Consider the following 24,082-nt stretch of genomic DNA (forward strand, 5'->3'; position numbering starts at 1 on the left):
GCCTGAAGTTACTCTTTAATTCCTCGGTTGAGGATTTTGTGATGGAAAAGATGACATGAATACCTTCTGGTTTAAAAAAGACACTGCTATACCTTGCAAAACCATTACAGAAATCACAGTAAGTGCTAATGTGTCTGGCACTTGTTGTGATCCACCCCTGTTAACTGTATTAGCGTGATCCACCCATCAATCTGGGGGTATTTACATTTAATCCCAGTGAGAGAGAGTCTCATGTAGAGCCGTCACTGTGTTTATCCCTCTGCCATCTCCCATGGCAGGTGGTGTCTTTCTCTGTGTCCTGCAGCATTTCTGAGATCATCCGCCTGTGCTATCACATCCGCCACGCAGGGGGCCTGTGTCTCTGTGTCTAGCATTTCTTCCTCCCTTGCTGAATGCTCCTTTCATAGGAACCCTGAACAGCAAAACATGACTATTGCCCTCTCCCTGAGCAGCAATTAAATCATAGTACTGATGATACAGTAGAATCCCTTTATCGTAAACACCAAGAGACCTGGGCAAGTAGTTCACTTCGTCGGAAGTTTACTATATCAGAATAAAGGTGGCCATACATCATGCATCTTGGCGGCTGATTGACTTTCCGATTCAATTATTATAATCGGATGAAAATCGATGCTGCCAAATGCATGCCCAATCGATCATGCAACCATTTTCCGGCCGAAAATGGTCACATGATTTGGTCGGACATGCTGCAAGATGTAGGGCCGACTTGCTCAATCGGGTGCGGTAACTGCGAGCAGTGGCGTAGCTAAGGAGCTGTGGGCCCCGATGCAAGTTTTACAATGGGGCCCCCCAAGCACTCTATACATAACAATTTATACGGCGCACCAAAATCTGCCAATGGCAACTACAGTGTCAGAGGTGCAAGAAGGGGATGGGGAACAGTTTGTTAATGATTACCAGTATTCAAAGTATCTACAGAAGTCATTATTATGAGCATAGGACCAATAGAGAGCTAATTCTGTAGTCAAGGGAGGGCCCTTCGGGGCCCCTCTGGCCCAAGGGCCCCGATGCGGTCACTACCTCTGCACCCCCTATTGCTACGCCCCTGACTGCGAGCAATATATCGGGACAAGCAACAAACGTGAAGAAACCCCCGACACTGTCCCTCCTAATGTTTAATGTGCCCCGCTCCCCCCATGCCCAGTGCTCTATACATTACCTGTCAGTGGGCTCAATACACAAAAGCATGATAACTTGCAAATAAGAAGAAAGCGGCCCTTTAAATAAGCACCAACCAGTTAAGGTAAGTATAATGTCACAAAATATCTTTATTTATACACACAATTTCAAGACACAACATGTAGTTCATATGGAATATATAGAAAATACCATAATATTGTAATATAATATACCCATATGCTTATGCCAATGCAAAGATAAAATCAATTAAAAACAACACATGGTAGCACAACCAAGCCATATAATCATTATTGCACATCCCCACAATAACAGTGGGGATGTGCAATAATGATTATATGGCTTGGTTGTGCTACCATGTGTTGTTTTTAATTGATTTTATCTTTGCATTGGCATAAGCATATGGGTATATTACCGGTATATTACAATATTATGAAATCTTCTATATATTCCATATGAACTACATGTTGTGTCTTGAAATTGCGTGTATAAATAAAGATATTTTGTGACATTATACTTACCTTAACTGGTTGGTGCTTATTTAAACGGCCGCTTTCTTCTTATTTGCAAACTATTCCTAATTGACCCTAGCACATCCAGCATTTAAACACAGGAGTGCGGATATTCCTTTATGCTTTTCAAAAGCATGATAACTGCTAACACAGCAGTTATAGCGCGATGTGCCGCGCGCGGCAATTTGCATGGGTAAAAGATTACTCTGTGTGATAAACGAGCGTTTGCGCGCGTGAGATCGCGCGCAAACCAGGGCTGTGGAGTCGGAGTTGAGGAGTCGGGGCAATTTTGGGCACCCGGAGTCGGAGTCGTTGATTTCATAAACTGAGGAGTCGGAGTCGGAGTCTGGAGTCAGATGATTTTTGTACAAAATCCACAGCCCTGTTAAGTATTAGACTAAGGAGTCGGAGTCGAGGAGTCGGAGCCATTTTGGGTACCCGGAGTCGGAGTTGGAGTCATGGTTTCATAAACTGAGGAGTCGGAGTCAGAGTCGAAAGATTTTTGTACCGACTCCACAGCCCTGGCGCAAACGGTTGTTTACCACGTGGAGTAATCTTTTACCCATGCAAACCGCCGTGCGTGGCAGATCGCGTGATACCTGCTGTGATAGCCGTTAGCATGCTTTTGTGAATCGAGCCCATTGTCCGCCGCTGGTTCTGGGCTCCATACACACACCCCATGTGAACGCTGGGATCCACGTGGGGCGCATGTATGGATCCCAGAACCAGCGGCGGACAAGCAGGGTAATGTATAGGGTACTGGGGGCACATTGAACATCAGGCTGGTGACGCGGCATCACAAGGCCGATTCCGTATCCACATGCAATTGATCAGGAATTGGCCTGGGATGTATGGGCAGCCGACAGATCTCTCTCTAATCAGATTCTATTACAGAGAGATTTGTCTCTTGGTCGCATCTGCCCATCATCGCTAGATGTATGTCTACCTTTAGTCATACTTTGCATATATAATATATTTTACTATAATTTTCTATATCATCATTTACTATAACTAGTGATTATCGTAATCTGCTAATTACAATTAAGCAAAGTTTCATGTACATATTCGCAATTAGGGCCATACGTAATTGCGATCTGGACATTCAATTAGTTTTGTGTAATCCATTGGTAATTTGCGCTTAATTTCGCATCAAAATTAATATTAAAGCCCCATACATTCCATTCTCACCAAAATTGCTACGCATGTTAGAGATGGAAGATTGGAGCTCATTCATAATCCCCTAGCATTCTACTCACGGAACCTGGATGTCTCCTGTGGCATGCTCTGCACACCCTCCCAACCCAATAGCGGCCTTTTCCTCTTTCTTCCTTCTTTCTTTTCTTTCTTCTCTTCATATGTGCTACTTTTGCTATGGCCCAGTGACTTCTCTTTTTCACTGTAACTGCTTGTTGATGGAAGAGTCGTCAATTGATCACTATAACAGGTACCCGGTTGTATGATCCCTGCGGGACCCCGGGTTGCCCAGTTCTATAAACCTATTCAAGTTTAGATGACTCTTATATAAGCATAATATGGCTGTGTGTAAATATACTATTTTGATTTCGCTGTGACTTTGTTTACTGTTAAAATATATTTGGCCTTATTGGCCGCTACAGTATGTGTGTAAGCTGCTGGATGGCACTGGTTAGCTGTGCAGCTTATATTGTCAAATGTATCACTAGGATCTACTGTATATGGACATTTTCTGTCTTGTTATGTTATGTCTTCTCTTTGTTCAAATAAATAAAGAATATATAACAAAAATTGCTACACATGTTAAAGGTGTGGTCCAAGGAGGAAAAGAAATCCACTTACCTCGGGCTTCCTCCAGCCCCCGGCAACATAACTGTGCCCTCGCCGCAGCTCCATTGGCTCCTGGTCCCCTCTGGTGAAGAGGCCGACCTCGCCAGGTCGGCATCTTCTTCCATGTTGCTGCGTTCCCCGGTGCGGCTCACTGAGTCGCACAGACGTCATCCGGGCTATTCTGCACAGGCGCAGAACTACTGCGCCTGCGCAGTACAGTCCAGATAATGTCAGCGCGACTCTGAGAGCTGCTCACGCATGCGCAGTAGGAATCCTGCGCCTGGAGGGGGCCCAGGACCACCAGCAGTGATCGGAGCTGCAGCAAGGGCACGGAACGGCTGGCAGGGGCTGGAGAAAGCCCCAGGTAAGTGGACTTTTTTATTTTTAAACAGCTTGGATGTGTCTTGATACCCGAAGTCACATGATGAGATAAGCATGGGTATGTACAGTGCCCAGCACACAAATAACTATGCTGTGTTCCTTTTTTTCTTTCTCTGCCTGAGGGCTGGTGCACACCGAGCGGGTTTTTTGGCGTTTTTGCAGCCGCTTGCGACTTCGGATACGCTTGGTCAATGTATCTCAATAGGGTGGCTCACACCAGAGCGGGAGGCATTTTGCTGAAACGCATACTCCCGGGGTGAGGCATTTTTTGGATTGCAGAGGCGTTTCTGCCTCCAATGTTAAGTATAGGAAAAGCGCAAACCGCTCTGAAAAACGGCAGTTCAGAGAGCGGTTTTGCAGGCGTTTTTGTTACAGAAGCTGTTCAGTAACAGCTTTACTGTAACAATATATGAAATCTAGTACACCAAAAACACTTGCCAAAACTGCAAAATGCTAGGTGAAACGCTACAGAAAAATAAGAAAAAGCGTTTCAAAATCTGCTAGCATTTTGCGGATCTGCTAGCGGGTTTTGGTGTGCACCAGGCCTGAAAGAGTTAAATATCAGGTATGTAAGTGGCTGACTCAGACAGGAAATGTATTGCTGAAATACGCTTCTGCGCATGCGCGAGGCATAAAACTTTAGGCGGACATTTTAAAAACATGCCATAGACTTACATGACTTACAGTGTACCGCACATCGTGGAAATAGGTATGCGATTGCATTACGGTACTTTTGGCACAGCACACCGCACTGCATGAAATATGAACTATTCCATAGTCTTTCATTTCCCTAGTGTTAGGCTGTAGCAAAATGCTGCACCGCACTGTGCCAGTGTGAAAGGGCCCTTAGGGTCACCACTGAATGCTACCATATACCATCAAACATTTTATTAGATTGGATAAATTGGCTAAAAGTAAAAAATACACTTTGGCCAGTAAAATTGTGACTCCGCCCACCACGGCAAGGTGACTCTTTTAGGGCAGGTTTTTTTTTGGAGGGGGGGGGGGGGGGGATATGTTTTTGGGATGTGGGAGGAAAGCAGAGTACCCGGAGCAAGTCCACGGAGACACACGGAGAATCATACAAAACTCTGTGCACATAAGTGCCCTGAATTTGAACCAAGGACCCATTGCTGCAAGGCAAGAGAGCTATTTAACCAATCTAACCTTTATTCAAGGCAAGAGGGCTTAAAGGACATCTGATGTGAAAATAAACTGGTGAGAAAAACAATTGTATCTATCCTAAGTCTCCTAAAATGACTTTTTTAGAGATCCCACAAATTGGGCTCTAATGCCCACAGTGATAAGCAGGAAGTGCAGGGAAGCAACATTAGAGTGAAGAGAGAGATGGTACCCACAGTACCTGGAACTGGAAGGAGTTGAGTGAGTGTCCCGCTGCTGAAATCCTCCCTGCTGTAAAGGCCTGTACACACGTCTGACTGAAGCCAACGACTGGTCCGTCGGCGCCTCCCGCTGGACGAGTTTTCAGCAGACAGTACAGCATGTGTACAGTCTGTCGGCGGCCTGATAAGGCTGTTTCTGAACGATCTGCCTGGCGGATCGTTCAGAAACAGCCTTACCAGTCCGCCGACAGACTGTACACATGCTGCACTGTCTGCTGAAAACCCGCCCAGCGGGAGGTGCCGACGGACCCGTCGTTGGCTTGAGACGTGTGTACGAGCCTTAACGCTGCAGTGAGGGAGTCTGCAGTGCCACACACTGCTGGAGGCGGGCCGAGGACAGGGGGAGGGGGGCACAAATCTATGAATTATTGACCCTTTTTATCTTTCATGCTCCCAGAAGCCATTTACTGACAGGAAAGCGCTTTATGGCTGTAATTACTTATCAGTGAGGGTTATGCTATAGTCTGACCTATGCCCGACCCAGGCAGAAACTGTCACTTGAATACCAGATTTTAACTTTTTCAGGCAGAGAAAGAAAAAAATGGAAGACAAATTAGTATTTTGTGTGCTTGGCAGTGTACATACACATGTCCATCTCATCATCTCACATGTAACCTTGGTTGTCCTTTAAACCACTCCACAAGCTCCGGGCTTCCCAGAGAGCTCTAGGTTGATGGAGAGCTCCAGAGGGCTATGTACCACTCTTACCTAGGTGCTGCTGCTAGGCGAGAAGGCTATCTAACTACTCTACAAGCTACTGACAGCCTACAGAGCCATACCTCCAAACTTTTTGAGGTGAAAAAGAGGAACACTTAAAGAGGATCTGTAACGTTAAAAAATTCCCCTGGGGGTACTCATCTCAGGAGGGGGAAGCCTCTGAATCCTATTGAGGCTTCCCCCATCCTCCTGTGTCCCATGGTGGTCACGCTGCAGCCTACTGAACAGCGGGCATGTTCATATTTACCTTCCTGGCTGCAGCACATGTGGGTCCGCTCGACTGCGCAGGTGCAAGTCTCAAAGCTGACAAATTGTCGGCTGTGCATTCAGTGGGCTGCAGCGAGACCATCGTGGGACGGAGGAGAACGGGGGAAGCTGTGATAGGATCCAGAGGCTTCCTCCTACCGAAGTGAGTACCCTGCAGAGGAACTTTTTTTTCATTTCAGAGTCTCTTTCCATGCTCCTGCCAAACCTCTAATCATGCCCTGGACACACTCCTAGTCACACATAAGAAAAATGTGTTATTTTATCATTCTTACCACACTGGTCCTTTCTATCCTGGTTAATTTGACTTCATATTATCATTTGAAAGTAAGAAATATATCAATTTAAAGTGTACCAGAGCTGTTGTAAATAGATTTGATAGTCACCCGTGGCTTCCTCCAGCAGCATAAACACATCTGAATGAGTCCCACACCGTCTTCCTGCAGTCTGCCATTCAGCCGCCATGAGCCCCAGGTAACTAGCTCAGTCAAGTCTAGTCTGGGTCTTCTGCGCATGCGCATTAGACCCAGACTGAAAAGACTGAGCCAGTTACCGGGGCTGATCGTGTACACAGATGCTGCTGGAGGAAGCCGTGGGTGACTATGAAATTTTTTTTACAACAGCTCTGGTACACTTTAAAGCAGTGGTCCTCAAACTAAGGCCCGCTGGCCGAATGTGGCCCCCTGAAGCTTTTTTACCAGCCCCCCACAGGGCCCACACAAAATGTATTACTTATAGATGCGGTCAGCTACATCTTTAAATATTGGTGGTCCGCGCCTATAGAATAGCAGTGCTTGCACCACCCGTCCACATGGAAGCCAGAAAGCAGTAATTCGCTGGTTTCCAATCAAATTCCACATCCGGTGACACTGCTGTCTAATTGGACTGCAGGTTGTCACCTGGGTATGCTTCATTGTCTGGACTTCTAATTTAGAAGTTCTAAATCATTTTATGTATACTCGGGCGGCCCCCCAGCAGTCTGAAGTATGTTGACTCGTACCTTGACCCAAAACGTTTGGGGACCCTGCTTTAAAGGATGGGAATAAAGTTTGGAGTCAATTAGACACATTTTCTTGTGGAAAAATACATATATTTACACAGATTTGTATATCTGAAAGAGGGACAGTTGAGGAGGAAATAGGGACAGGGGGACTGGGTTCCCAAAAATGAGACTGACCCTCCAAAAGACGGACAGTTGGGAGCTATGTAAGCAGCACTTGTGATGGGGAGAAGAAGGGGCTCATAATAGCAAGGAAAGTTATTGAGTATCACAGCAGCTGCACTTTACTCCTCGCTCACGCTGTATACGTATGCCTGAAACTTATGTATTGCCCTTAGAGATGATGTCAACATCCTAGGCTTGTTAATAAAGCTTTATCAGCAAAAAAAGCAAGTGATTGGCTGATCGGAGCTTCGGTTGGCGGACCACAGACGGCCATGTCAGCGGCAAGGCGGGGTTAGTGAGGGCACAGGGCAGTGCAAAAAGCCGGGGACGTGTTTAGTAGTTTTGCTGTGGGATGGCGGGGCGTGGTGTTGTAGTGGGCGTGTTTAGTTGGTTTGCAATGGGTGGCGGGGTGAATAGTGTTCGAGTGGGCGTGATTAGAAGGTATCCTGTGGGATGGCGCGGGCGTGGTTTACAGTGGGCGTGTTTAGTAGGTTTGCTGTGGGACAGCGGGGGGCGTGGTGTTGGAGTGGGCGTGTTTAATAGTCATTGCTGTGGGATGTCGGGGGCGTGGTGTTGGAGTGGGTGTGTTTAGTAGTCATTGCTGTGGGATGTCGGGGGCGTGGTGTCGTAGTAGGCGTGTTTAGTCGTGTCTCTGAGGGAAGCGTTGGGAACAGGATCGGCAGGAGAGCTGCGGAGTGGGATTCTGGGGAAGCCGCTGTCGGTAAGTGCCGGAAACGGGGGAAAGTCGGGGAGAAAGTGGCGCCGTAGGGGAAAAGCACAGCAGTGTGGCGATAGGTGATGATTATTATACAGCGAGCTTGTGCTTTCCGCATGATGGGCAGCCCATTCCCAGCTGGTGTCCATGCAGGCTGCCGTCCGCCGGTGTTCCAACATTTCAGCATACCCGACAGAATACGCGGGAGCACCGGAGAGAGAGTAGCTGGCATGGGAGGATGGGCGTGCGCTGCTGGCATGAATGGGGCCACTCTGGACTGCTAGCATGAGGGGGCACCATAGAGTTTCTGATGTTAATGGGGCACCAAAAAGTTAATGCAGTGAGGGAGCACCAGAGAGTTGATGGTGTGAAAGGGTGCCAGAGAGTTGCATGGAGAGGGGATTTGGGCATGGCTGGGCACCAGGGAGTTGCTGGTATAAATATGACTAGCATGATAAAAGGTATCAAGGGATGACCACCAGGGGGTGCTGGTATGATGGGGCAGTATGCAATGCTGACATGAGTGCTGCAAGAGTATAAAAGGAAAAAAAGCAGTTTAGGGGACCCAGCAGGAAACATCATAGGGAACAGTTCTCCAATTACAGTACCAAGTGTTTTGATTGGCAAAATAGTGTGGACGTAGTTTACTAAAACCTATTGGAAACCTTTCAGTCCTAGAGGGTGCTGTCCACCCAATTGTGTTAGCGGAATTTCCCTATGAGGTTTCTTGACGGGTCCCCTAAACTAGTGTGGGTGTTTAGGCGGCAGAGTGGTAAACGCATTGGAACTAGTATGGTTTAGGTGACCCAATAATAAGAGTCCATAGTCAACAGTTCTCCAATCGCAGCAACGTCTACTTGAAGCATTCTCATTGACCGAATAGTTACTGGTAATTACTACAACCGTTCTGAAACATAGAAGTTCAAGAGAGTGCTGTCAACCCAATCATGTTATTGGAATTTCTATACGGACTTTCCAACTGGGTCACCAAAACCATACTAGTGCCAAAGCTGGTGTAAGGGAGCAGCAGAGAAGGGAATCGGGGTTGTTGCTTTGAGGAAATTCAACATAAGGTGGAAGGTAATTGGTGTGTTGCTTGTGGAGGTACCAGTGAATGTTTGTTTTCAGAATTACTAACCATATGATGTCCGGTGCATATACGTGAATCTGGTGGTACAGGTCACAAGGCATCTGCTGTAATATTCTGATAATGCCATTCGTTAGCAACAGTTGTTGGCACAGTTTGTGACTTGCCATGCTCTAGTTGGTGCCAGTCATGCGCTAGTTATTGTGCCAGCTGGCTGTTACATTGACCTGCACCCTCCAACACCAAGATTTACAGTCTCTATGGCAGCAGGTGCTTCTTGTGTCCACCATCCGAAATTTACATCCACACTCTTATTCCTGTGAAGCAGATGCCCGTCCACGATATCTAATTGTTATTTATTACTATAGGTCTGATGTTTTCTGTGGTGTATTTCATAATAGAGCAAATCATTTATGTCACTGTGCCTATGGATGGTCAGTGAGATGTAAATAAATATGAGTTGGTGCAAAATGTTGTTCTAATTTTGTGGTACTTTATGGACTTTAAAAATAGACCAATTTAAATGCTGTTGTGATTGGTTCATTTTCAAGCTGTATACATTTATCTTGAAAATGTGCATTAACACCAATTTATTTGCATCTTATTGACCGTTCTTGTCTGTCCATATGACCTGTAGTTCCCAGATTTCTGCCTGTGCTTCTGATTTCTCTTACGCCCCAGATTGCCTCCTTTGTACCATGTCTTGCTCTACGCTAGAGTTGGGTGAACTGTTAGCTGAACTTCAGCCGAACTGTTCGGCTGCCCAACCTGTCATGTCGCTGTGTCTCTTACTACTTCCGGGTCGCAATGACCCGGAGTAGTACGTCTGCGCTGGCCCGGCGGAGCGCGTCCTAGATCGCGCTCCCGTTGCCGGGCATTCTCTGCGCATGTGTGTGACGTCACTCATGACATCACACACATGCGCAGAGTGCCCGGCAACGGGAGCGCGATCTAGGACGCGCTCCGCCGGGCCAGCGCAGACGTACTACTCCGGGTCATTGCGACCCGGAAGTAGTAAGAGACACAGCGACATGACAGGTTGGGCAGCCGAACAGTTCGGCTGAAGTTCAGCTAACAGTTCACCCAACTCTACTCTACGCCATAATATAGTGTATTCACAGAATTGATCTCTTGTTGGTCACTGCTTTCTCAAGTCAAGTGAAAGGATGGAGGAAGGTGTGCAGTTTCAGGATGTGAATGGGATGTTGGCTGCTGTTGGTGTAAGGGAGAGGTCTTTGTCATAGTAAAAGAATCGTACATTTTAATGTGAAATCCAAATTTCTTAGTTACAAATGGTGGGGGGGAGGTCTTCAGCTTTTGTGATCGTGTTTGTTATTGGCCAACTTAAAGAGAATCTGTACTGTCCGATTTGTACAATAAAAAACATACCAATGGAGTCACTGTGATCTCCTGGATCCCTCTTTGCCATTTCCGCTGCTCCCCGCTACGCTCCTGGATTTTAATCGCTAGTTTTATGCAGTGTTTACAAACAAAAATCATGGCCGCCAACCAGGAAGTGATGCGTGCGTGTATGTATGTGCAGTCTAAGATTAGTCACAGTTTGCATGTGACAGGCAGCAGCTCCCTTCCCTCTTAGCCTCACAAACTACAATAAACAAAGCACACACACAGAGCCTGCAGGGTGTGTCCATTACTTCTCCCTATCACAGCAGAAGCAGTGCATTCCTCTCTAGCTCGACAAAGGCTTGACAAAAGAAAGAAGATTAGATATATTACAGAGACAGTGCAACTAGAAAAGGCTGCAGTAATCCAGACCACATTAGAACAGGTATAGGAACTTATAGGATAGAAGAAATAAGGCTGAAAATATTGTTAGTCTCTTTAAGTCATCCAAGCACCAGCTAGCTAATCAAGAGCAAAATACTATTTGGATTTTTTTTTTGTCAGGTAGACTAAAGGCTCATACACATGTCCAACATGTCAAACGACACAACCTGACGAACCACATGACCTCTACGTACACACGCCTAGACGGCTAAACAACCAACTCAATTAACATACTGCACACACAAGAGGACTGACACACTACACAATGCACACAAAAGAATACTTTATCAACTGGGCCTACCAAGAATTTTCTAGGAAATTTAGGCTGCATCCATGTTTTAAGAAACTCCACCTAAAGCAAAGCAAATTATGTTAAACTGTTTAAATATGTCTGCAAAACAAAATTCTCTTTATCCAGCTGTTCTTCTCACAAGACTTGCGTTAAATTTTAACATTAGAGCCCCAGATTAAAGTCTGTATATTTAATCTTTTTTTTTCAATTAGATTTTTAGTGGTTTTGGGGACTAATCTTTTCTTTCTTAGAACAGTGGCAAAATGACTTCAATTTAAACAAGTTGTGTTTTGTTCTCTGATAAACTGGCTGGTTTTGTGTGAAGTCCACTGGTGCTCAGGTCTTGAGGATGCTGCTTAGACAATGACTGGCAGGCACATGTGGGGAATTTTTTTTGTGGTGTATATATTTCAGCTATTGGTGAATTGGTATAAAAACACACGCATTTGCCATTTGAAGGACATTGTGGGAGACCATTTGCTTGTCTGAAGTAATATAGATATTAATGTTTATAAGAAGTTGAGTCCTTTGTTTGGAATTGGTTACAGGAACGATAGTCCTAGTTGCCATAAGATTCCTTAAAGGACAACTGAATAATAACACGAACATTTGTATAGCTCTTTTCTCCTGTCAGACTCTAATGGTACATACACACGAGGTACGGCTGTCGCCACAACCACGTGGCATGCGCGTGTTGCGACAACAGGTTGCCCGTGTGTATGACGCGCGCACCCCGAACCATCGCGCGCACCGGCTACAGCTGTCGCTGCAACTTCGCCGCAACGGTCGCTAGTCCCGCGTGTGTATGCGGGCTAGCGACAGGAGACCTACGCGAGTAAATGGAGCATCCGGCCGGGGGATGCTCCATTCACAAACCCCTTCCGCCGCATCTCTGCCTTTCTGGCAAGACGTGTGGACAGCTGTCGCCGGCAGGGAGCTATTGCTCCCTGGTCGCGTGTATGCATGCAACGGGGGACAATTGTCCCCCGTGTGTATGTAGCTTAAGCGCTCAAGAGCTGCAGCCACTGGGTCGCGCTCAAGAGGCCACCCTGCAGTGTAAGGGAGTCTTGCCTTGAACTCCTGACTAAATAGGTACTGACTCTAGCTAGGATTTGAACCCTGGTCTCCCATGTCAAAGGCGGTGCCCTTAACCAGTACACTCTCCAGTCACTATATCTGAAGCGAGAGGTCTATAAAGGCTGCCATATTCATTTCTATATAATATGTATTTGTTTTATTACTTATATTTTTTTTTATTTATATCACTCTCATTTAAGCAATACCAGTTGCCTGGCTATTCTGCTGATCCTCTGCCTCTAATACTTTTAGCCAAAGACCCTGAACAGGCATGCAGCAGATCAGGTGTTATCTGACAAGATTAGCTGCATGCTTTTTTCTGTTATTCAGACACCAGGGCTGTGGAGTCAATACAAAAATCATCCGACTCTTTAGTGTATGAAACCTCCGACTCCAGGCACCCAAAATTTGCCCCGACCCCACAGCCCTGTCAGACACTACTGCAGCCAAATAGATCAGCAAGGCTGCCAGGCAACTAGTATTGTTTTAAAGGAAATAAATATGGCAGCCTCCATATTCTCACTTCAGTTGTCTAGGCTTCCACCAAAGCCTATACATGGTGGTGCACAAAAGACTGGCTCCGCTGTCTGCCATAAGCATGAGTATACAGGCCAACTTATGAGTAACACTTTCTCATATGGCAGAAAATATAGGTGGCACAGGGTCTAATAAAGTTAGGGAGGACACACAGCAAGTATAGCGTAAAGGTGGGCATCATTATCTGATCAGAGAGGGATCTATCTGATCAAATTTCTCCACACACTGCACACAGATTGTCCTTACCATCCTGCACTAATGAACCAGATCGACTGATTTTTGGCCAAGAATCGGTTGATCAGGAATTGTTTGTGGCATCGATTTCTACACAACTCGATCAAGCGATCAAATCGACCGGATATTGATGCAAATGACTAGTGGTGTATGGCCACTAGACTTTAATGCCTGGAACCCACTAGCAGTGCTTTTCTTAGCCTTTTCTGAGAGCTTTGTGATTTCAAAAGTTGTTGCTAATGTAATGCTGTGGGTGTGATCCCACTTGAAGGATGTGATTTTATAAAAATTCCCCATAGCAGCTTTTACAAATCATAAGTGCTTAGAGAAGCGCTGCTGGTGGTCCCAGGCCTAGGATAAATTACGGTTTAGGGATGGGGTCTAGCTTATGTATGCCATACACTAGGAACAGATTTTAAATAGATTTCAGAATGAAATCCATAAAAAAAAAAAAAATCTATTGAACTGCAGCATTGCACTGTTCGATGTGCCGCTGTTCTTAACTCGCCAACGATCGACTTAGATATTCTGTTTGGACAGATCAATCTAGTAGACTGGTTTCAGCTGAAAATTGGTTAAATGATCGATCGGGAGCCCGCTGCATCGTTTTTTTGTTTTTTTTTTTGTGTTTTTTTTTTAGCTGAATCGATCAAAATGTCTGGATATCGATGGGAGAAAATAAGTGTATGGCCACCCGCATTAAAACCGAGCAGCATCTGCCTGTAAACCCGCGCTTGTGGCAGGCAGCTGGGCCAGTCTCCTGTGCAACACTCTGTATTAAGAATTGGAATAGTTGCTATGGACATATTAAGCAGCTGACTCAGGGTTGAAGAGGATATACAATGAAGTGCATTCACTTCAAACCTCTAGTTATGCACAGCAGGGTTCCTGTGTTTCTGAACTCTACTGCACTTGGTTGGGTGTTTGAAGATGAACACATTTAGTACTTTACTGCTTTTCACTGTCAGTAAATCACATTCCTCTATTCATGAGTCCCATAAGTTTGCAGTTTGCATATGAGGGAAGCTGCAGTATTTGGGATGTTGGAGAGGCAGCTACAGGCACAGATGTGTGGAGGAGTTTGTAGTTACTGGGTTTAGTGCAGTGAGCACACCTAATGAGGCACTGCTGCAGGTTTCTATCTGACGTATTACCCAGTGCCCAAAGGTAGAGTTTAGTACTATCGGCTTTTTACAGGTTGTCAGAAACGTAAGGTGGCCATATATCTAGCGCAGGGGTCAGGAACATTTTTGGCTGAGAGAGCCATAAGGCTGGTTTCACAGTGGGACGTTACAGGCGCACGTTAGAGCAGCCTGTGACGCACTCCACCGCACAGCAATGAAAACTCAATGGGCTGTTCACAGTGCCCACGTTGCGTTACTTAGTAACGCTGCGCCATAAGACAACGTACTGCATGCAGTACTTTATAAGCGGCAGAGCCGCGTTAGACTGTTTGCACATGCTCAGTAACGTTGGGGAGGAGCGGAGAGCGGCCAGGCACATGGCTAATATTCACTGCACTCAGTGACGTGCAGTGTTTACTTCCCGGAGCGGCCGCTCTGTGCGGCGATTGGCCGGGCGGGACCGCACGATGCCGCATGCGTCCAAGAGTACGCATCATGGACGCCAGAGTCAGCTGCACAACGCGGCTCACTCTGACGTCTACAGCAGAGAGCACCAGGCGTTGCGTTAGGGGCACGTTATGCGACATAATGTCCCCTAAAACGCAACGTCCTGGTGTGAAACCAGCCTAAATGACGCATATTTTAAAATATAATTCCGTGAGAGCCATACAATGTTTCAAACTGGGACAGTAGGACTCAGGTCCCTGTTGCTATAGTGATGTGTATACAGTTGATCCAGCAGGCAGCGGAAGTGTCAGACACGTCTTCAGCTTCTCTTGGGTTTCAGCAACATCAGCAATTTCCCCGAGAGCAATAGAGGAGACATACCGACTAACAGCTTGTACAATTAGCTAGCTGATTGGGAGTTGATTCATTTTGTAGGATGAGATCCCCGCACTTTGGCCCAATCAAAGTGCGGCGTTCTTGTCCTACAAAGTCACTGGACCTGACAGGATCCAGGGTGGGACAATTGGAGAAGCCGTTTTAGGGGGAGCGCGAGTAAGTTAGTGATGCATGCTACAGCAGTAGCTTACCTTCTCCTGAAGATGTTACTTGCGCTGCCACACTAAGCTGTGCTGCTTGAGCAGTGTAGCTTAGTGAATCAACCACTACTGATTTGTATGTGAGCCAGACTTAGCCATCAAAAGAGCCACATATGGCTCCCGAGCCATAGGTTCCCTACCACTGATCTAGCGATTTGATGGTCGACCATCCCATTCAGTAATTATCTAATCAGATGAAAATTGGTGCCGCAACAAGCATGCCGATTAACGGGTCAACCGATTTCGGGCCAAAATTGGTTGAATGTATCAATCGGACATGTTGGGAAATCTCGGGCTGATGTGGTAGTAATGGAAATAAAAAAAAAAAGAAATGCAATGGAACCCCCGAGTCAACGTTCCTACCAAATTTTATATTTGCACCCCCAGTGACTGTGCATTAAAATGCCTGTCATGTCGCCCACTAGTGTCCTCTGAGTGTCCGCTGTAATTCCATTTGGGTCCCACCTGACTGACTACTGGCATATAGCATGTGGGGTGCCCCCCCATGTCCTGTAACACCGGCAGCCATGTGGAGTGCCAATGTGGAAGTACAGCAGACACACTGCGGACATGTGAAGTATTTCTAATGTCCCGGCATGGGGGGCACATATAACATTTGGGGGGACGGGGCAACAAGGCGGCATCGCGATCACTCTGACCATCATCACTAGAAGCATGTGAGCAGTATGATCAGCTGATAGATTTGCTCGGCTCTGATTTGTTGTGCTCACTTCCTGCTTTACCACATGAGTTCGACCAGCAGATCAGAACCTCTTACATTTATTACCTGATCAGCCTGATTACATGCATGTTCTGCAGCACAGGAGACACACTGTCTGCAGTTGCACTGTGTGTTTATTAAAAGAACTGCTGTTTTCAGCAATATTTTCAAATCGTTATTTAAAAGCGGCATCCTTTGCAAGTATTGATATGTTTGTTTGCCACATCTTAAAGTTCTCCTTTTCATGCAGGTTTCTGGTAGAATTCATGAATGGTAAGAATATATTTTGCGATCCCATAGGATTGAAAAGGGTTAAAGACCTTAGTGATGATGCACTTTTCACATTAGGGGGGAGGGGGAGCAGGCAGCAGAGGTGGCATTGCTAGGTCAATTCCTAAAATCGATAGGGAATCAGCCTGCAGTGTATGGGTAGACAACTTATCTCTCTCTGATCGAGCAGGATCAGCCAGAGATCTGCCTTATGGTCGACCTGCCCACCATACACTGCTAGATGTATGGGCACCTTAAGAAATAGTTTGCTGCGATTCACGTTTTCTAGACGTATAGAATATATATAACATGAATGTATTTTTGCAACTTGCTTCTCTGTGATTCTGTCTTCCTAATGCCATCGCTGTGTGGGAGAAGATCTGCACAGTGACGTCCGTGGAACTGACTAATTGCAGGTTTTGTGAGTGTGGTTGTGCGTGTGTGTGTGGGGCTCTGTGCAGGAATAAATGACATTTTAATGCTTTTTGTTACTCCACACAGAAGGCCAGTACTCTCTGTGATACAGAATATCTCCCACGTCACAGCTGTCCTTACACGGATTTATAAAAAAAATCACTAAAATCACGACAGATAATCAAATTGTTAATTAGCACGCCTTTTAGCGATTGTTTTTTTTCTTAATTAAGTAATATGGTAATCCTGTCCAGCTACTGTGATGGCTCCATCTTGCAGGTTCATTTTTCAGCTTATTCCCTTTTGACACCTGCCTATCCTCCCAGTAGCTTCTCCACTGGGGATTGTAGGAGTTGTAGTCTTTCATAGCCCCCAACTGACATGTTTGTCTTCTCTCTCTGCCAGATGTCCTTGTCACTAATCCCTTTTTACGCTGTGTTGTTTAGCTCACCTTTTGTTCTTGTTTTTACCTATTGTTGTGTTCTGCTGACTTGCATTCAAGGAGCATAAAATATTTGTGGGTTTGTGGATGGACTGCAGTTGACTACGAAAGCCGGCTGAGTTGAAATTACCTGCTGTTGACATTGCAGAATGTATCGTGGATTTATGTTATTACAGCTAGTGACTACTGGAGTACACATGCAACCTCCTGCAGTAAAACAAACCAAGGTCTGTGCAACGTGGAGTACACTAATACTTAGTACATACCATGGATGTTCTTTTTGTTTTTGAGAGTTACAGGCAAGCCCAGATATGTGTAGATGAGTAATTGTCCCGACTTCATTTTTGAAATGACTAAGAAAAACAAAAGTTTGCTTTCTTAAGGGCTGGTTCAGACGGACGTTTGGAGGCGTCGCGGCGGCAATGCATTCGGGCTTTCAGCAGCGTTCGCATTGCGTTCGGATGCGGTCGCGTTTTTCCTTCCCCCTAGGGGAACATTACCCGTCGCGGTTAACGGCCCCTGGAAGCAACATGTAGCTTCCAGGGGCTCCTTGAACGCCAGTAAAAATCGGGACCCGAACGCCGCGTTCGTGTAAACGCACGTGAAAGCTTGGTACAAACGCTCCCATTCACTTGAATGGGAGCGTTTAACGCCCAGCCCAGAACGCTGGCAGTAAACGCTGCACAAACGTCCGTCTGAACTAGCCCTAAAACAGAAAGAATTTGCGATAATTCAGGTTGGAGTGAGCTTGAGATGTCTCCCAGTTCATCACTGCTGAATATATGCAAATTAACCATTGTTACCCTTAGAAGCTAAACACACCTCCAGAACCGCTGGAATGCAATGATGTGTCAGCTTGTTAATTTGTACAGAGCCATAATAATCCAACATGCATTTGACTAACAAACCGGCTTTTATTTCTCAGATATAGAGCTTCTCACTGGTTTCTACTCTGATCACATGACTCTCCCCACAGATACAGTAGATAGCAAGATTTTCCTTACAGCATATGAGGTGGGTGATGAGGTGAGCGGAAGATAGTCGGGTGATATTTAAATTGCTTGTTGCAGCAGCAGATGATGGAGCCACTGGCATACACTTTCATCTAAAGGGGCTGACACTCAGCTGAACTAGATCCGACATAGTCCATCACAGGATTGGAAAGGGTTAAAATCCAATTCCACTTTGGCAAGATTTGATTGCTTCATTTTCAAGCTGCATTAATTTGCATACAGAATTTGCATGCTATATGTACTTGGAAGGACTTGCATCTCATTGACCGTCCCTAGTGGTTTTTTACGTGTGTCATACACTAGGAACAGATTAAATAGATTTCAGAAAGTTTTGAATGAAACTAGGCAGATCCAAAGACCACTGTCATAGCTGTTTTCCCCCCAGATGTTCTTGTGTTGGAATCCATTGGTTCATGACCATGTGTCCAAAAGTGAGAGCGGATGCTGCTGTGTAGCCACCTGACCTCTGCTGAAGGTTCTTTTTGTACCTTTATATCGAAAATTGATTTAGGCCTCTTGCACACTGCACGCGATTCCAATTCCGCTTTTTAATCAGTTTTTACATCCGATTCAGATTCCGATTTGCAGTGTGCAAGGAGCAAACTGCAAATCAGAATCTGAATCGGATGTAAAAACTGATTAAAAAGCAGAATCTGAATCGGAATCGCGTGCAGTGTGCAAGAGGCCTTAAAGAGGTTGTAATAGCCTGTCTAATTATTGCTATTGCCTCCCATCTGATATTTGTTTTTACTAATCCAGCTCCCTGCATACAATTGCTGTACTTTTAAAGGTACATACACACGTCAGATTTGCGCAAGCGACCCGTCGTTTGGATGCCCAATTGACGGGTCGTTTGGACGTCTAATCGGGCATGTGTACAGTCTGTCGTTCAGCTGATAAGAGCGGACTGTCTGCTCTTATCAGCTGAACGACAGACTGTACACGCGCCCGATTTGATGTCCAAACGACGGGTCATTTGCGCAAATCTGACGTGTGTACGCACCTTAAATCTCTACTATCAACCTTCACCACAGCTGATAATGCACCTCCAATTGATTAATGGTCATGATTGCCTGCTGGTTGTTGTGGTCCATTTCTGTATACCTGTTTGCTATTGTCTACTGCCCCATTCAGTGCAATGAATAGTGTCTGCGGTACAGCACACAACAGCGCAAGGGACCACACCTTGCTTAAATCCTGGTGGATTAGTGTGAGCACAACTGTTATCAGTCACAGTTTAAGTTTAGTTAAATACATTACAGTGGGTCACTATGGCTTGCTGCACTGCGTATGCTGCAGGGAGCTGACAGGTGGCACTTTCACTGCTTGTCAGCTGTAGATGTGTTCAGGTGGCCAGTTATAGTGTTTGTATGATGCATACAGCCGACCAGATATGCCATGCAAGGCTTTTTCAGCCACATGGCATGTTGTGTGATTCCTGACCATTGGGCTACAAACGATGTGGATGCCGTATTCCGTCACATTGTCAGGATAGCAGGCTGCAATGGTTCATTGGTTGCTTTGTTGCTGAATTTTGTGGTCAATGTGTTGTTCAGCTATCCTACTGAAATATTCATGAACATAATTTCTATACAACAATCCAATGGAACACCTTATTGTGATTTCAGCCATGCTGCCTTCTACCTGCATCATCCATTCTCCTCTGTTCAAGTGCGGCGATCCTAAATTCAGCTACATGGAGTCACGGTGGACCTACATTGATTTAGCAGAGCTCAGCTCTGCTATGCAGACTGTGGAGCCTCACTACCAGTTTGTACCGCAGCAATCCACTTCACTATCCCTTAAAGGATGTAATCTGAAATCTTATCAGCTCATGTTGTTGCTTTCCCTATTTAATAATTCATTCTCAGGCAGGTCTGTGTAACAGAAAAGGAAATGTTTAGTTGTTAGCCCGCTGCCTGCAGTTACAGTTCTGTGGTGAGTCTCCTGTGCAGGGTACTGAATGAATGATGTCATCTGTGGGCCGCTTTGGATAAAAGTCCCGTTGCCTCGGCTTTTCTTCCCATGTTTTATATCTAGACAAACTGCTGCAGACTGTTGTTGTATGTTTTGTATTGAAGGTAAGCTGCTGGCATCAGATTTTTCCTGTTCCTTTCTCCTGTTTATACAACGCCTGTATTTCCTGCGATTGCACTCCTATCCTGTCATGATGAGACCCTGCTGTGACCTCTCGGCTATGATTTCACTTTTAATATAAAATCTGATGTTTGGCCAGCACAAGCGCTTCTTTGTGCCAGTGTCCATCATTCTTTCTCCACAGATCTCTGTCCTCCTGTGTGTTTTCTGTGTGTGTAGCCTGTCTCTTTCCTGCACCTTTCACACGGCTCTCCCTGTCATCTCTCTTGTTGTTCCCTTCCTCCTCCCCTGCTGATCCTGCCACCACTCTGCCCCCTCGCTCAATCATTCTCATTCAGTGGCTGGCTGGTATCCCCCCTCCTCTCCTGATCTCCTCCTGTAATGTTTCTGTATAGCTGTCACATTGCACCTAAACAACCTGACATCCAAAACACTTGTCTTTGTCACTCCAGCCCTGGGAGCAGCTCTGCAGGGCTTTGGGAGATTGGCAGATGGGGTAGGTTTGGACTTTGGTATCTGTGGGTGAATGTTTAACCCGTTTTACCTATTCGGCCACCTGCTGAAAGTTTCACAACTGCAGTACAATTGGGTCATTGTGAGAGTGTCCGTTGTCCTTTAGACTGGGATGTGATGAGGATCCTGCCATTCAGAGTAGAACTAAGGCTCTGGATCGTAGCTAGGGAACATGTTTTGCATAACATCATGCAAATCAAATAACTCTTAATACGTTAATAAAAACGGTCTCTGTGTGTTGCTTTCACCTGCCCAATGTCAGCTGGAGCACTGCCCACTGGGTTGTATTTCTCAAGAGTATAATCTATAGTATTCATATAGCGTTGACCTATTACGCAGCAATGTACAGAGTATACAGTCTTGTCACATAACTGTCCCTCAGAGGGGCTCACAATCTAATCCCTACCATAGTCATATGTCTGTGTGTATCGTATAGTGTATGTATTGTAGTCTAGGGCCAATTTTAGGGGGAAGCCAATTAACTTATGTTAATTGGGAGGAAAACCGAAGTGCCCAGACGAAACACACACGGGGAGAACATACAAACACTATGCAGATAGTGCCATGGCTGAGATTAGAATCCGTAACCCAGCACTACAAGGCAAGTGTGCTAAACATTACGCTGTTGTATGTGTGCGTAAAACACACACACACACACACACACACACACACACACACACACACACACACACACACACACACACACACACACACACACACACACACACACACACACACACACACACACACACACACACACACACACACACACACACACACACACACTTTTTTTTATTAACCATTTACTTAGCGAAGAAGATGGCTTATGTAGTGTACAGGTGGGACTTGATCTATATGCAAATGCTAAAATGTAGTCTTTAACCTGTTTTTTTTTTTTTCCCATGATACCTGAATGTTGGTAGAGGCATTCCGCAATGCCGTTTAGCGATAAGTCTTGCCAGTTTACTTGACAGACACGACCAATCACCATCACCCTCGCTTGTCGGCATTTAAATTTATGCATCAGTTTCTTAGTGTGAAGGGTACAAAAGGGATGTGGAATGTGCGTTGTGGTGAGAGTGGGATTTAGTCAAATTTGAATTGTTGAATTGGCTATCAGTTTCTGTACTTTCAGGCTCGTGCACACGTGCAACTCTTCCGCATGATCAACCCGATGTGGTGACCGAGCGATTGCACGACTTGTATTTTCTGCCACCAACCAACTTATGTCAGTTATCCTGAAATTACCACCACACACCTGTCTGTCTGCTTCTGAGGGAGATCTTTCCAGCCTGTGTAATCAGCTAGTTGTAATACAATCGGTCGGGCACATTGTGGCATCAGTCTCTGGCAGGTTAGATCATAATGATGGAATCTGCTGGTAAATTTGAGCAAGTGTATGAGTATATTTTTAGCCCAGGATCAGCAGTGTCAGACTGGCCTTGTGTTTAGAGGCTGCAGTGTATCTTTGCATGCCTGTCATAGCTGCTGGCCGTTGATTCACTATTGATACTTGTTTGTTTTGGTTTTGTTACAGAAAAGGGCAGGCTGGTTTCTGTTTGCTGTAATTTTATACAGATCTGGATTTGGTTGTTTGGCGTAGGCTGCAGGCTGGATGCAGGAAGGAGTTACAGCTAAATCACTTAGCATTTTCCTAACACAGGTAAACTGTAAATAAGTAAAAGTGCAGTTAAGATGTGAAGTTCACAGCTGTTAACTAATGAGTGCTTTTCCCTCCATTTAGCACTTCTGCATGAAAACTTTTACACTCCAGTGTGAATGTGTTACTAACCCACTGCTAAGCAGATGGCATTTCAGCACCATGTTGTAATACCACAGTTAGAGTACCTCCCAGCAAGTTCATCTGTAAATTGCCAGTGGGGTCCGGGTAATGTTTTTGCGGTGTTGATGTCTTTGTTTTGTAGATCCCTGGTCAGATTGTGATTGCAGTCTGTGTCACTGTTGGGGAGAGTTCCCCTTACCCATACATCTAGGGACATATGGGCAGATCGATGTGCAGCTGTAAAGCCCCATCTACACGATGGGACATTGCAGCGATCCGGCGGCTCGATTAGCTGCCGGATCGCCTCTTCCGCGTGCCCGCCGCGTCCCCGCCGGCATCAATTCCCGCTCGTCCCCGCGCCGCTTATCTTCCGCTCGATACCCTGCCATTGTCCCCTAGCGGGGAGCGAACAGGGAATCGGCGGAAGCAAGATCCGTCCTGTCGGATCTTATCAATCGAGCCGCATCAGCGGCTCGATTGATAAGGAGCATCGCGGCCGCATCTACGCGTGTAGATGCTGCTTAAGAGACAAATCTCTCTCTGATTGAATCTGATTGGAGAGAGGTCTGTTGGCTACCCATACACCGCAGGCCGATTTCAGCATGAAACCTTTTTGGCCTCATGACACGTGCGCCATGTGCTATATGCCGCAGTGAGTGGACACTAACGGCCTGACAGGTAAAGTATTTTAATGATCGGGCAACATAGGGCACTGATAACATGGGGGGGGGGGGGGGGAAGCAGCCCAGGGGTTTCACTGCTTGTCCCGATATCACACGTCATTACCAGTGATGATCACTGGATGAAATCCGAATAGGTTTTATTCAGATTTCATCCAGGTAATTAAAGCACCTGTGCGGGGGGGGGGGGGGTTAAGCAGGTGTTGTCTTTAATCCGCCCCACGCTGCGTTCCAAGCGCGTCACGTGACTACAAACACTCCTCCTTCAACCCGGAAGGAGGAAGTGATTGTAATCACGTGACCACGGCTTGGAGCGCAGCGTGGGAGGCTCCGCGACACGCATGTCCTATAGAGGGAAGAGAGGAGAGTAATGTGTGGGTGTCTTGATTTCGGAAGAGATGTTTTAAGGCATAGGATTATTGCACTCCATAATAATCTTATGTCTGTAAGGAGCTTTAGACTAGCCATACATGAGTCAGTAAATGGAAATTAGTGATCGATTCATCCCTGATTAGAAATGGATTGTGCAGTGATTGATCCCCTACCACTTTGTATGCTCGTTAAGGCCTCCTTCACACAAGTTGCAATTGATACGCGATCACAATTTTGCATTGTGGTGTTCTGCGATTTTTTTTTTTCAGCTATTGCGTTTTGCAGCCCTCATTCCAGTGAATGAGAATCGCGATGCAATCGCTGGGAAAATTCTACATGTAGCACGTTTGCAATTGTCTGAAATCACAAATGTGCCACATAGCTGCAGTGGGAGTAATCCCATAGGATTACTCACGCAGCAGCACTTTGCTGATCGCTGGCCATCAGCAAAGCGCGAACCGCCAGCAAAAAGATTTC

The 24,082-nt window shown here is 45.9% G+C and overlaps 1 protein-coding gene across 4 annotated transcripts in view; it reads left to right on the forward strand.

Moving 5' to 3' along the window:
* The first annotated feature begins 8,051 nt into the window (after window positions 1–8,051).
* SIPA1L3 (signal induced proliferation associated 1 like 3) overlaps window positions 8,052–24,082 on the forward strand; it is a 294,691-nt gene continuing 278,660 nt past the window's right edge. For 3 of the 4 annotated variants that reach the window (XM_068250820.1, XM_068250825.1, XM_068250823.1), the window contains exon 1: window positions 8,056–8,124. The gene's annotated coding sequence lies outside the window, so the exon portion shown is untranslated. Of the gene's footprint in view, window positions 8,125–24,082 lie in introns of all 4 variants that reach the window. The other variant, XM_068250824.1, reaches the window with a different exon arrangement.

Source organism: Hyperolius riggenbachi, chromosome 8 (genome assembly GCF_040937935.1).
Source record: "Hyperolius riggenbachi isolate aHypRig1 chromosome 8, aHypRig1.pri, whole genome shotgun sequence".
NCBI lineage: Eukaryota > Metazoa > Chordata > Amphibia > Anura > Hyperoliidae > Hyperolius > Hyperolius riggenbachi.